This window comes from Syngnathoides biaculeatus, chromosome 8, assembly GCF_019802595.1.
Source record: "Syngnathoides biaculeatus isolate LvHL_M chromosome 8, ASM1980259v1, whole genome shotgun sequence".
NCBI classification, from domain to species: domain Eukaryota; kingdom Metazoa; phylum Chordata; class Actinopteri; order Syngnathiformes; family Syngnathidae; genus Syngnathoides; species Syngnathoides biaculeatus.
The window spans coordinates 16,348,388-16,363,331 of record NC_084647.1 but is presented as its reverse complement, the minus strand read 5'-3'; the positions used below and the strand labels follow the sequence as shown (position 1 = coordinate 16,363,331).

At 44.6% G+C, this 14,944-nt stretch overlaps 1 protein-coding gene across 1 annotated transcript in view; it reads left to right on the top strand.

Moving 5' to 3' along the window:
• The first annotated feature begins 5,792 nt into the window (after window positions 1-5,792).
• robo2 (roundabout, axon guidance receptor, homolog 2 (Drosophila)) overlaps window positions 5,793-14,944 on the top strand; it is a 377,328-nt gene continuing 368,176 nt past the window's right edge. The window contains exon 1 of the mRNA XM_061827028.1: window positions 5,793-6,044. The gene's annotated coding sequence lies outside the window, so the exon portion shown is untranslated. The remainder of the gene's footprint in view (window positions 6,045-14,944) is intronic.

Below are 14,944 nucleotides of genomic sequence, written 5' to 3'. Positions count from 1 at the left end.
TGCAATATGAATCTGTAATTCCCAATCGTTGCCGGAATTTGTCGCCGAGGTGGCCGTCATGGTTTCAAGGCGGGGTTAAGGTTTTATCGCTTCAAGCCAGGGGTTGGTTTTCAAGCCTGAAGCCCAATTTGAAATCCATCTATCCATTTTCTTAGCCGCTTATCCTCACGAGGGTTGCGAGGAGTGCTGGAGCCTATCCCAGCTGTCAACGGGTCGGAGGCGGGGAACACTTTGAACTGGTTGCCAGCCAATCGCAGGGCGCATGGAGACAGTCGCACTCACAATCACACCTACGGGCAATTTAGAGTGTCCAATTAATGTTGCGTGTTTTGGGGATGTGGGAGGAGAAAACCCACGTGGACACGGCGAGAACATCCAAACTCCACACAGGTGGGTCGGAAATCGAACCCAGGACCTCAGAATTGCGAGGTCGATGCTTTCCAGCTGATCCACCGTGTCGCCCTGGGTTGAGGTTTTACAGTAAAATTAAAAACCAGAGTTTGAGTTCCAAAACGAGGGTCGAACAGACAAGGGCTCATTCAACTTTTGAACCAGGTTTAGAGTTTTATGTCTTGGGTTTCAAATCTGGGTTGCTCTCAAATGCTGCCGGTCAAATGTGCTGCTTCTCTGATGCTGATTTGGGCACCCCCCCCCCAAAAAAAAAAAAAAAAAAGAGAAGGAAATGCAGCTCTGGTTACCTTGCGAGAAATTGGGATTATGGAATACAAAGGCAGATGTTCCTCCATCAAAATTTTAATTAGAGCCCTTAATTTGAAACCCTAACTCTATCATGAGCAAGAATGGACCACGGCCAAGAGGGGCGCGGCCTGCCCACCGCTTTGGGTGGTCTCATCTCTGACTCCTGTCAACGGTCACAGCAGTTTCGCATGAGGCAATGTGACTAGACCAAGTATTTAAGTTGGAGTTTTGTCACTGGCATTTGCCAGTTCGTTCGAGTTAGTGAGTTGCATTCACCGACAGTAGGAATGTCCACCACTGAAAATAGTGTAGTGTTGAGCTATCCTTGTCACAGCATTTCTTTGCCACCACAGTTTAGTCTTGTCCTAGTTTATGTTTCCTAGTCATAGTCAAGTCATAGTTCATGTTTCCTAGTTTGTCTCCTAGTCATCAGACCTCGCTGCTTGTCTTTTGGACCCTGCCTAGCCTAGCGTTTCTTTACCTCTGCCTTCCCAGATTGCTTACACCTTGTATGACCTCGGCTTTGAATAAAACTAGGCCCAACATCATTCCCTCGTCTCGGAGTCCTGCATTTGGGTCCAGCCTTGCACCAGAGGTACGTGACAAATTTAAAACTCAATCCATCTGTCTTGTAACCCTGAACCTGGCTCGGAACCTTCTTCGAACCCTTTACCCACCAATATTGAAACTGGATTTTGAAGCCTGAACCCCAATTTGAAATCCATCCATCCATTTTCTTTGCCGCTTTTCCACAGAAGGGTCGCGGGGAGCGCTGGAGCCTATTCCATCTGTCAACGGGCAGGGGGTGGGGTACACCCTGAACTGGTCGCCAGCCAATCGCAGGGCACATGGAGACAAACAGCCACACTCATAATCACACCTAGGGGCAATTTAGAGTGTTCAATTATTGTTGCATGTTTTTGGGATGTGGGAGGAAACTGGAGTGCCCAGAGAAAACCCAGGAAGACCTCAGAAATGTGAGGCCAACGCTTTACCAGATGAGCCACCGCGTCACCCCAATTTGAAATTGAGTTGAAACCCTAAGACACTTTTGACAAATGTCATTTGCAACCTTAGCTCTGTTTTGGAATCCCAATTTGAAAACAAATCCAGCCTTGAAAATGAAACTCGAAAGCCCAACCCAGGCTTGAAATTCTTGCAGTCTTTGAAAGCGGGCCGGCCTCCAAATGGCCGATTTAATCCCAAACGATCACATTTTCCCTCTTAATCCGTATTCCTCAGTGAGAGCGCGCCTAACTATTTTTCATCGCGCGCGTCGTCGGCCGAGAATGATCCGCGGCTGTTTCCTGGCTCAGCAGCCCCACGGATGCAAAGGCTTCATATTTTTGAAAGCTGTATTGATTAAAGCGCTTTGCCGGGCTGCACTTTCGAAGCCCCGAGAGCTCCGGCGAACGGCCGCCTGACACATTGCAAACGTTGCTTCCGTTTGCTTGGCAGACTTTTGTCATCAAAACACTTTTTTTTTTTTTTTTGCTGGTCTTGCTTTTGTTTTCTTTTACTTTGTGGGACATTGTGACATTTTTCCACAAATGAAAAGAAATGGCTGTGAGCACAGCTGATTAAAATCGTACTCAAACTTACTCGAGTTCTGTTAGTTTAGAACACACTGGTGTCAAACTGAAGGCCCGAGGGCCAGATCCGGCCCGCCACATGATTTTACGTGGCCCGCGAAGGCAAATGATGTTAGTCAACTTCCTTGATTCTTGTGGAAATCTGTCCCAAAATTTCAGTTTGTGTTACCAAACATGGACAGAGCCTGGATTTCTGATTCCAAAAGGAGCTCATAAATTTTGTGTGTAAATATGATGAGGCGATTATCAGGAGGAGATTATCATCGGCGTAATGGACGTCGGAGGGAAACCATAACTGCAATTTGGTCTGAGACAAAAATGAATTTGACATCCCTTCTTTAAAATATAGCTCAAGAAAAAGTAAGAGGTACACTTAAGAGTTACTCAAGTGTTCAATGAAAAGTATTACGAAATTGAGTTTTTACCCTGGCGGCACGGTGGATCACCTGGTAAAGCGTTGGCCTCACAGTTCTGAGGACCCGGGTTTGATCACGAAACCGCTTGTGTGGAGTTTGCATGTTCTCCCCATGCCTACGTGGGTTTCCTCCGGGCACTCCGGTTTCCTCCCACATTCCAAAATCATGCAACGTTAATTGGAGACTCTAAATTGCCCCTAGGTGTGATTGTGAGTGCGGCTGTTTGTCGCCGTGTGCCCTGCGATTGGCTGGCGACCAGTTCAGGATGTACCCCGCTTCCTGCCAATTGACACCTGGGATAGGCCCTCGTGAGGATAAGCGGCAAGGAATATGGATGGATGGAGTTTTTGCCCAAAGTATCACAATAAGACATTTTTGTCATATAAAATAGCATAACTAGAGAAAATTCAGCCACAAGAAATGAACTACTTAATCATGGTGGGAACAATAGTGACTGCTCCTGCGCAACGCCGCGGCCCGACGCTCATATACGCATCAAACAACACTGCAGCTCTGCTTACCGCTTGGAAAATTGGTGCGAGGGCACGATTATATCAATTCGGTTCGATTGTGATATCAAAGTAGGAAAAAGTAGGAGTGGCTTGCTTAAAGACGCGTTTTATGATGTCGGCTGCTCACTCAAAATGTGCTCGCTTGTTGATTCTCCCACTTACTCCTTGTACAGGAACTTTACGATGCCAAAAATATGTGTATGCAAGTTATTAAAATGTCCATTCTGCATAATAAATCCCATTTGACTGACACCTTTATATCCTCTGATGCCCAGAAAATAAGCTGCAATTAGCAAGGGTTAGTTACTTACGAGTGTTTAATGACTTAATTCTTGATCATCCCCTAATAACGTACCCGCTGGCGGGCGGACATTTTTTTCCCCCCAGATGTTTGTGAGTTCTGACTGTTATCCTGATGTGAGGGCCCACCAAGGAACATCTGGCACACAGGAAAACTCCGTATTTCATCTCTATTAACCCCCACATACCGGATATAATTAAGTGGGGCTTTGGCATTCAATTGGACGTTTATTTATTGTGTTATTATCGTCGGGTGTTGCAAATTCTTCCGGGCAGTTGCTCGTGTTTCGGTCCTTTCCGACACCTACATGGAGGGGATGGGTCCGTTTTAAACACGTCCTGTATGACTTTTGGCAGTGAATAAACGGTACAACATTGACAACCTGCGCTCGTTACTGAGCCCCCCAGATGGTGTGTTCAAGGGTCCGATGTGAACAAATTGCCATCGTCGGTCTCACTTGATTAAAAGCTTACTGGCATCACTTTTTTATTCAAGACGACATCTCACAGTTTACTTCAATATTTTGCTGCTGCTGCAGTAGGAAACATATTTTCATCCAAAATGTATGGAATTTCTCAGAGTAAAGAGACATTATGGAAATCTCCAAAGCCTTAGTTTTCTTTGCTAATTAGTTCACGAATTAGCGCCCAACTGTCGTTCCTTTTCCAGGATGGTCTTAAAGGGGAAATCCACTGGTTTGCATTATCAATGTATCCGATAGGTCTTGTGATTTGAAGTCTATCGTGACAATGTGATGTCATATCCTCTCTCATTTGATAGTTTTTTCAGAAGATTTTTATCGACAATTACGTATTTTCAGGGGGGCTGCCATTTTCGCGGGTCACATGACCTACGTGCGCGGATGTGACGTTTACCGTGCTGCAACAAAGGCTCGATTCCATGGGACACCATTTATGCCCAGCGCCGATTTCTCATACTTATCCTCATCTGATAAAGAAATAGGTTGATTGGGAAGCCGGAGGAATACTTCCATATAGATTTGTACCTGTGGCTGTAATTAATGTTGAATATTCGGATGGTTCTTCGGGCGGAATGACGCGGAGTCTGACTACTCGGAGGCCTACGCGCGACACAAGTGCATAAACCAAGGCCCCCCGGGTGCCAAGCTTCGGTGGGGGGCGGAGGGCTTTAGCCTAGCTTCGGCGTCCGAAGCTAATGGCCTCTGCCGCCTGGAAACTCGGCCCGCGGCCCGCCGCCGGGGCTCGCTCGTCAGACTCCGCGTCATTCCTGTCCGAAGAACCAGCCGCTGCTGCCAGCCCGGAGCTCCCGGGGACCTTTGTTTATGCACTTATGTCGCGCGTAGGCCTCAGAGTAGTCAGACTCCGCGTCATTCCGCCCGAAGAACCAAATTAATAACCGAAAACAACTGTGAAGATTTCCCAGGGACCAGCAAGTACACCGTGGAGTGGCTGCTCAACAGGGAAAGCCTAGCCGTGGCCTACCCTGTAGAGTGGAAGAGGTCTTGAACTTCAGGATTTTCCAGGGAAGTTACTGGAGTTCAATCTGGTACCGGAGTGACTTGAACCTAGACCTTGAACCGGAGAGGATCATATTCTTAAAATTAAGTAAATGTACTGTAAGAAAAATAAATTGACATGGGGAGTTTGCCACCCCTGATGTGGCAGCTGGAACAATCATACAGTTGAAATGATTCTAAAGTGATTTCTTGGGGGATGAGAATATTCTTAATTTGAAAATCCTTGTTGAAAAGATGTAGCGCTTATAAAAGCCTTCATGTTTTAATCATCTCCCCCAACAAGCCCCCGAGAAGGCAAAACACAGGACTGTGGGCGAAATGCAGGTCTCTTGCATTCCGAGTTAGGACCACCAACGAGGGCTCCAGTCAAATGTGATTGAGTATCCAATATTATTATCCATCCATTTTCTTCACCGCTTATCCTCACGAGGGCCATGGGGAGTGCTGGAGCCTATCCTAGCTGTCAAGGGGCAGGAGCCGGGGTACACCCTGAACTGGTTGCCAGCCAAACAGCCGCACTCACAATCACACCTATGGGCAATTTAGTGTCCAATTAATGTTGCATGTTTTTGGAATGCCCGGAGAAAAACCCATGCAGGCACGGGGAGAAGATGCAGACTCCGCACAGGCGGGTCCGGGACCTCAGAACTGTGAGATCAACGCTTTACCAGCTCCTTTATCCTCTCGCCTGACAGTTTTTACCTGCATGAGCAGCTATTTTTAGCACCTCCCCGATTTGGTTACGTCACCGCCAAGCGACGGAAGTCATCCGGGCATCCGTTCCAGGTGAACGCGCCAATAAACAGTGTGGGGGCGACAGCGTGACGAGATGACCTCTCCCATGTCCTCTGCTGTTTGTCACTACATGTCGCTCATTAAAGCTGCTTAACGGGGGGCGGCCCGCAGCTGCAGCCATGCCGGCAGCCTTCTGTCACCCCCCCCCCACCCGCTCACCCCTTGTTTGACACGTGAGTTCTGCCAGTGCCAGATGAGCCTTCGCCCGTCTCCTTCTTGCAGCTCTCACCGGTAAGGAGTTAGCCCGGAGCTCCTTCCGCAATCCCCCAAGGAAATCCTGTAAAAGTGGCGCTTCTGCGACGATGCCAATGCTCACTTTTTGATTGACAGCGTCGGGGAAGTCACACAACTCAAACCGGGCTTTCTTCCACCCGTACGTGAAAGTGAACCCGTCCTTTTCCCCTCCTTAATATGTAAATCCCTCCCTTTATGATTTCAAATACTTCAAGACTCATTCTAATTGCATTACACCGCAGCTTTCTGTTCCAAAAATGACGTGTCATTGCATTTGTCAAGGTTGCCTGCGCGTCATTTCTCTGCACGCCTGCCTTTCATTTTGTTTCTGGCTTTCTTTGACATTTTCATCTTAATGCCTCACCATTAATTATCCTCACGCCGCTACATGAACTTTAACATTCGCATCGGATTTTGTTGATAAACGAGGCGTCCGTATGTTGTTTGCGCGCGTACAAACGCGGCAAGGGGTGGTGGGGTGCGTTCATCAAATTAAGACCCGGCTGATTAATGATGATGGCGTTATGTTTGGAGACAAATTCAAAATGAAAAGGCGCCCGGCAGACAGCACGCTCCACTGGTCAGATCAAACAATCGCGTGGCCGCTCTGAAGATGATGCATTTACAGAATATGACTTTCAGATATTTGCCACCCTCATCAATTTGAGCTTGTTGGCTATTTAAGCAACTTTTAACTAATTTATTGCAGCGCACGTGAGTATTTGGACTGGCATTTTCTGCAAATCGTGATCATTTCGTCTCCTTACTTTTGGAAGGTAACATCGGAACCGCGGTGAGGCGCGTGCGGATCTTGTCACAATTCATCTCGGCGAGAAGTGATGATCACTGCAATTGAAACTTGTTGCAACTCCGGAACACGGCCGGTGCTTAATGCAATTCATGCAGGATGAAATTCTACACGCATATTTTAACAAGCAGATGCCGATGTGATTATCATGCGGCCAAGGGGAATAATGGCTAATGACTTCTGGCGCAAAGGCTCGTGCTATAAAATTGTCCCACATTTGGAACAATCGGGGAACTAAATGCGATGTCGTTTTATGGAAACGGAAACAGAGCTGAAACATTTAAAAAAAACATGACTTAATAATTGGCTAAATGAACCAATGAAGAAAAAGATTCTCAAATGCATATATGCAATATATGACAGAGAGAGCTTGTCTTTTGAAATGAAAGAAAATTAAAGATTGAGACAAGTGAAATATATTCGTACAGTGCAGATATTGTCGTTTTACGAAAGTGCAACATAGTTTGTCTTTCGAGAGAAGTGTCACGAAGAATATGTCTTTTGTTTGGAAAGTGAAACATAGTTTATCTTCTCTGTTTTGTCTTGCTTGACTTTGGCTTCTCTACCAAAATGCACAAGTTTTTCTTTTCAGTAGGGTAACTTTTTTTTTTCTGTTTTGAAATGCGTGACATGAGCCAATGAAGAAAAGATTCTCAAATAAACCATGTATACAATATATGACATATCTTCGTTTTACAAAAGTACTACGGAGATGGCTTGTTTTTTGAGGAAATGAAAGATTGAGACAAGTGAAATGCATTCGTATAGTGCACATATTGTTGTTTTACAAAAGTGCAACATAAATAGTTTTTTTTAGGGAAGTGTCACTAAGAATATGTCTTTCGTTTGAAAAGTGTAACAAATAGTTTGTCTTCTCTTTCTTGTCTTGCTTGGCTTTGGCTTCTCTAACAAAACACCCAACCTTTTCTTTTCAGTAGGGTAACTGATTTTTTTTCTTTTTAGAATAGTGTAACGTCAATTTGTCATATTAGGAAGGCATGACAGTAATTTATCATTTTATGAAAGTGTAACATCAGTATTTTTTCTTTTTTCAGAAAAGTCCAATATAGCCTTTGTCATTTTTAAGAAATCTTTTTTTTTTTTTTTTTTTTTTTTTATCAAGAGAAGTCCAACATTCTTTTTGGGGGTGTGTAACATCAATAGCTTGCCTTGTTTTTATGAAAGTGTAACATTTTTCTCCTCTCCCAAATAATCAAAGTATGGTGTTGAAAAAGTTGAAAAACTCCTGAGTTTGGGAGTCAAGTTCCCACCATTCAATAAAATTCATTTTAATTTCGAAAAGCTGTTGTGAAATCACAAATGTTAATGAGTTTGATGTTGAATTATTCCCACTGCCAATTCCAAGTAGAAGTAAGTGAAGCAACTTCGTCGAAAGCGGTTGCGTTCCACTTTGGACGTCTGGGCATCTTCCAAAATGAGAATGCCGGAATCGATATGATATACAGTAGAGTCGTTAGTACTCCAACATGCCCTCATCACGGGCCGAGTGTTCCACCTCTGCTATTAGCGCCTGTCCGAGCTCATCTTGGATTTTCCCGGCTCGCAGCCCGCCGCTAATGCTAATGGAGTGCGGTTTCGGCGAGCGACCGTAAAGGTGATGGCTAGCCCGAGTGGACTCGTGTCCTCGTATAACGCCCCCTCTCCAGATGGGCCGGCGGAGATTTAGTGGCAAGCGGTGGGCTCTTCAAAATGAGCTAGTGCTGGAAATGCAGGCGGCGTGCCCCCCCGGCCGGCCCATTTGCACCGGGGCCAGCGCCGGGGTGCCGTCCATTCGGAAGATTGACATCGCAATCAGAGACATCTTAATCACGTCGGGCCGTCTCGTTAATCAGGGCGAGTGCGACTGTTAGATGTAATGTCGCTGTCCATCAGTGCGGCTGCCATAATTCCCGTTAATAATTTGGCTAACCTTCAAGGAAAGTTCACTCGATGAACAAACGGGATAAGGGGACAACCTGTGCGTCATTCCGTCTTTTTGGCTGCCCAAAATGACAATGAGGATAAGTAACGATATTATTTGTTTTATAATCTCATGGAAAATTTGAATTATTACACCTACAGTGCCGTGAAAAAGTATTGGCCCCCTTAATTTCTTTTTTGCATACTTTCCCTACTTTGTCAAACAAACATAACCCATTAACTTAGTACTCTTTTAGAATGATTTCATTTCTTAAGAAAAAAAAAAAAACTTGAGTTACTTGACCCTGTGTGAAAAAGTAATGCAAAGATGGTTTACTTCTTTAAAATCGTTTTAATTCATGATTTGATTTCATGCAGTATTTCAGAGTGCTATTTTTCTGATTGGAAAAACATTTCTTATGGGAGGCGCTAGACCGGATTAATTGCATTTCCATTCATTTCTATGGGGAGAGATGATTTGAGATCATTTCAATTAAGACTGTTGTTACAAAACAACACAATTCAACTCTTATGTTAAGGTGTCCCTCTAAAATGTACAACGTTATTTGGAGTCCAAAGTCTAAAAAAAACATTTCCTTTGATGTCAAAGCGAAAGGATAAATATCCAGAGCAATGTGTATTATGAAAAAATGGATGGATGTGTCACGACCCATCGGAACGAAGGTAGGACCCAAATGCAGGAGTACACGGGAGACAGAGATGTAAATCGGGAAAAACGTTTATTAATCCAAGGTCGGAGATCGGGCAGGCAGTCAGGTATGGCAGCGGTAGTTGGGACGTCGGGCGTAGAGAGCAGGTCAGCGGGCAGGCAGGAGTCAGTACACGGGAGAACGATCAAAGCAGGGAGGAGTATCAAGGGAGTCAGTCTTACGGGGTCGATCAGAGAACAGGCGAAGGTCGGTACACACAGGTTGACGATCGGGGATACAGGAGTGCTGGAACAGGGCGTGAACCTCAACGATCTGGCGGAGGACCAGTTGTCACCGTGTCCTATAAGTACCGGGCGTAATCAGCCGAAAGAAGGTGCGGGTGTGTGCTGACTAATTGGCTGGCCACGCCCAGCCTGGGCAGGATGCCAGGAGCATGACATGATGGGCACACATCACAAAAGCAAACCAAAGATTTAAACATCTTTCTGGAATTTACCCTCAGCTATTAGCTCCCCAAAACTCACCTGTTTGCAGTTTTTGTGCACTTTCTGTAACACCCTAAGGTGCCACAAGATGGTGGCAAAGCCGCCAAACAGGAAAGTATTACATTGATGCCAAGGAACTTTGTCAAAAATGATACATGTTGAGAAGGAGACGAACTTTGTTTTTTTGTTTGTTGACAAGGAGCTAAGTTTAGCCTGTCTTCGAAGAAGCGAGGTTTGCAAGTTCCTCCCATGCTTGTGTAGGTTTTCTCCTATTACTCCAATATTTTAAAATCATGCACGTTAGCTTCATTGAAGACTTTCACTTGTCTATGTTTAAAAATTGGAAGTGAGCGCGAATGCTTGTTTGTCTACATGTGCCCTTGCTCAAAGTGAGCTGTAATAGATTGTAGAAGGATGGATGGTAGACAAGGCAGCCTGGCAGAGGTTTAAACCTATCACGTGTATGCACCAGACACTTTCTGGCGGCCTGGAGTGCCGGAGGGAGACGTGTTTTCCCCTCCACGTGCCAGCAAATGAACACCAGAAGGCTGCGTGCCCATCAACCCGCTGCCGCCCCTCCACCGACTCGCCGTGAAAACTGATCCTGTTTTCTTCAAGAGAGCAAAAGAGTGTCGAGGAAGGAGAATGTGATTACGGAAACACCTGACTTCAGTGAGAGTGCACTTCTCTCTCGCAGTCGCGTTTGGAACTGGCGATATACAGAACGGAGAGGGGGATAAGGAGGAAGAGGGAGGGAGGGGGGTGTACATAGACTTTCATACAGACTCGGTTATTATTCCACTCATTCGATTTCTTGAAGAGATCAGACGTTCTGCTGTAATATGGGAAGCTTGCAACCTGGGGGGGGGGGGGAGGGGTCGGACTTAACTAGGAAGTGTCTGCAAGATGCTGGGCTTGTTGTTTTTGTTTTGCTTGTTTTTTAATTAGGACACAGGAAAACTGACGCCGAGGTCCACGAACATATTTCCGTCACCAACTCATTCTGTATTTACAGTAAATCGCGGACTACAGAGTGCACCTGGTTATAATCCTCGGTACACAGAAAGCTAGTGTTGAACTCTTTGTGTACCGAGGCTTGTAACCAGGTGCGCTAACTCTAGCGTCGTGGTAACGCTAGTGCCGCATCACTGCATAAACCGCAGGGTTGAAAGCGTGTGAAAAAAGTCACGGCTTGTAGACTGGAAATTACGGTAATAAGAGTACCTGCTAGCACTGACTGCTGTTATACTGGCCAAAAGCCGTGACAGTGGTCCACGTGTCACGGAATCGATCGCTGTCTGAGTCGCCGGTGTGACGGTCTGAGCGCTCCCCCGTGCTGAAAAGTCTCCTTGTGATGACTGGGCATGCGTTACTAACATGGGGAACTCTGGGTACGTAGCAGACGCTAACTGGGAAATCTCCCGGTCTCATAGTTCCCCTTCTTCTACGTAGAGGGAGCGAACATACGTTATATCCTCACCCTAACCGAACCATAAAACAAACGTTGATTAAAAAAAAAAAAAAAGATACATATATCTACGTTCGCGATGTTCATCTTTCTGAGACGTCCGTAGCGAACATGAACACTGGGCGACATGTTGTCGAACGGCACATGTTGAAGCATGGATGGGGATGTTTCAAAATGGCCGGAAGTTTACAAAATATACGCGCATGGGCATTAATCACAAAGAGACTTTGTAGCACCGGGAGGGCTCAAACCATCACACCAGGCTGCACAATATTTCCCCCGCCACCTCGCACTACAGAAATGAGCAGAATAATCTGCAAAGTAAAATAAATTGTGCATAATGTAGATACAGTACAATTGCTGTCGTGCGATTGCTCCTCTTGCTAGTTAGTAACATGAACTTGCTATGTTCACAAATAAATGAATGAATAATATAATCCACAGAGTTAAAAAAAAAAAATGAGCACAGAAATTAAGATGAGTGTTTAAAAATTAGATGTCATACAATAGATCTTTCCGACTTGTCAATCACTCCTGCAATAATAGCCAATCAGATAGCCACATTGTTTTAACCCATGGCTTGACACGCCCCTCTCGCCGTACTGTCCCACAAGCAATGCTGGTTGTCAGTAGTGTACGCTTGGAAAATGTAATTTTATGAAGAAAATGATTCTCAGATGCAATTGGGAAACGTCCAATTCTGAATTCTTACAAGGGGCCCCGTTGATTAATTTTCCAAAGCCTAAAACACAGTTGAGGAAGTGTCTACGATGGATTAAGGCTTGTGGAAGACCGCGCTTACAACTAAATGTGGACAATGTCAACAAACACAACGCTGTATGTTCGAAGGTAAGTGAGGGAGAAGTATCCTCTCTGAGTTTGATTTCATTATTATCAGTGCTTTATACATTGGAGGAGAACAAATTTCACATTGTTAGTGTATCATTGACCTGCTGAACGAAGTGTGTAATGTTTTATGCCGAAGAGTCGGGTCAGTGATATGTAAATGCGCCATGTCATGCAAGAGAAACGTCTATTTCCCTATTTGTATCACATCGGACTTTTAAGACAGAGCACTGGGTTCCATTACGAGCCAAGTCAAACGAATACACCCACTCACTTATAAAGATTACAATGATATTATTTGTGATCTTTCCAAGTAAAAAGTACTCACCCTGCTTTGCATGAGCAGTACGATTCCACTATTTTATCCTGTTGGATTTCAATATGAAGTTTGAGAGGCGCCAAACTTTTTTGCATCGCTCGGCAACATTTCACCGTAACTCTGACATTGCGTCCTGCTGCGTCCAAAATCTTAATCCCGAGTACATATCTTTGCGTGAAATAGTTGAGACTTCTCTGTAGAACTCTGTTGGACAAGTCTGATGCATTTGGCAAAAAACATGCCCCAATATTATCTGGAATACGTGATTAGAGAATCGACTTCAAACATGTTGTATTCAGTCACCATTTTGATAGCTTGTGGGACATGTCTAAGGGGGCGGAGCCCACGATCGCCATCGGAAAGGTCCATTAGCGTAATGCAATTGCTCTTCTTGCTAGTCAGGATGACTTGTACCACTCACAGTGGAAATAAATACAAACTAGAAATAACGCTGAGTTTAAAAAAAAAAAAAGCCCTCGGATGTGCGTACACACAATGTCGACGTGTCATACACTCGCTGTAATCCGATCGCCGCTTTTGGCAGTTAGTCTCGATAACGGCCACCTGGCGCAGTAGAAATAAAAAGAACGACTGAACATAATCCACAAAAATGCTCCCGTGAACGCTCAGCGAATGAAGATCCTTTTTAATGAGGTTTTCTTCCAGTGATTCACGGGCCCACCTTTTGTCATTTCCGCCAGCGTTATTATATTTGTGTTGACTTCCAAACAAGTCACTTTACATTCTCGAGGCAAACAGTCGCGCGCGGAACGCATAATACTGTACGTCGCTGATGGATCGGCCGCCAGTCTGCTGCCTCGCAAACGTGCGCCGTTCAAATGAACGAGCGCCCGCAGCCCGAGTGAGATCGTGATTTATATCTGGAAGCGCATTGACTTCAGATAACAGCCCATTTTTCTACTTTCCATAACATTACCTATAGCTATTTTCTGCTGGGCGCGCCCGCATAATGTATGTGGAATTTGGTGCACGGCGAAGGCTTTTGCGCGTGAAAACTGAAAGGGAAATGCAGAGCGAATGAGTGTTTGCAGTCTTTCAGGGGTTGCCAGTTAATGCTGGGTTTTTTTTTTTGTTTCCCCACAAATTAAGCATGAGCGATTAAAACCATGCACCTGGTCTTATGAAAGATGATGTAGTCAAATCTCTTCAAGGAAAAAAGAAGTATCTACAACTAAGTCCTTTAGTTGTTCTTAAACAGTTTGTGCATCATAATTCACAGCTTGGAATGTAAAAGGAGATTTGGTATTTCAAATTTTTTATAGACTATAAAGAATACATGCTGATGAATATTATAATATTGCATGTCTCCATGTGTTGCGGCTTTGCTTTTGTTCAAATATCTTTTGCTTCAGGCGTTGTAACACGCAAGTTTCTCGTCGCAGGTCTTGGTTGTTTGTATTTGCGAGTGTCCCGGTCCTGCGTCTCTTCCAAACTTGTTTTCCGCCGTCGAGGTCTGTTGAGATTTACGATATCGGCGGGCAATCGAGACAGCCCCGTAGCGCGATGGCACGTTTGTCACGCCGCCTCCTCGCCAAGGAGCATTTCTTTTTGCCGTTTTATCTACATTATCAGCCTCTCCGGGCTTTGACAGTGATTTGTGTAGGCGCCCACTGTGACAAAAGCAGAGAGGATGAAAATGCAGTTTAGACTTTAGGCAGCAGTTAGCGCTTGATTTGATTTTCTTTCTCTTTATTTTCATAAAGTCAGACATCAATACTGGCAATTATTGTTAGAACAGCCACTAAATCCATCACCTTTTTGCTTAAAGACAATTTATGGGCATCATTCTTGGATTATGTTACAAACTTAATTTGATGTTTCCCTGCCATCACGCCTCACAGTTGTTTTTTTTTTTTTTTTTTTTTTTTTTTTTTACCTTTGGTATAAATTTCGGTTATCTGACATAAAGGAGTTTAAACTAAGGAAACAGACTACGAGAATCGCCTTAATCTCCCATGAGAGTTGGCACATTTTTTTAAAAAAAGAAAAAGTTGTTAATTGTCGAAAATCACATTTTATCTCAATAAACAATAATTTCTGTTAGATTTCAAAGGGAAAAGAGATACAGCAGTCCTTCATGGTTGTGGTGAGGGTGGGGGTGGGGGGTTACATTCCAGACAGACAATATGCATATAATAGCAAGATAAATATGCATGTGAAGTGCAGTTTGGGTTGGTAACCTCACATTCTATACGCTAGTATTTGTGACCTTGAAAGCCTTTAAAAGGCCAGCCTGCCCTGCTCTGACTTAACGAGGAACCCATCGAATGAGAATGTAGAGTTGGCTTGCTTTTATTTTTTTGTTGTTTGTTCAGTAAAGCAATTGAAAGGGAATTGGCAGATGTTTCCATCCTCCCTC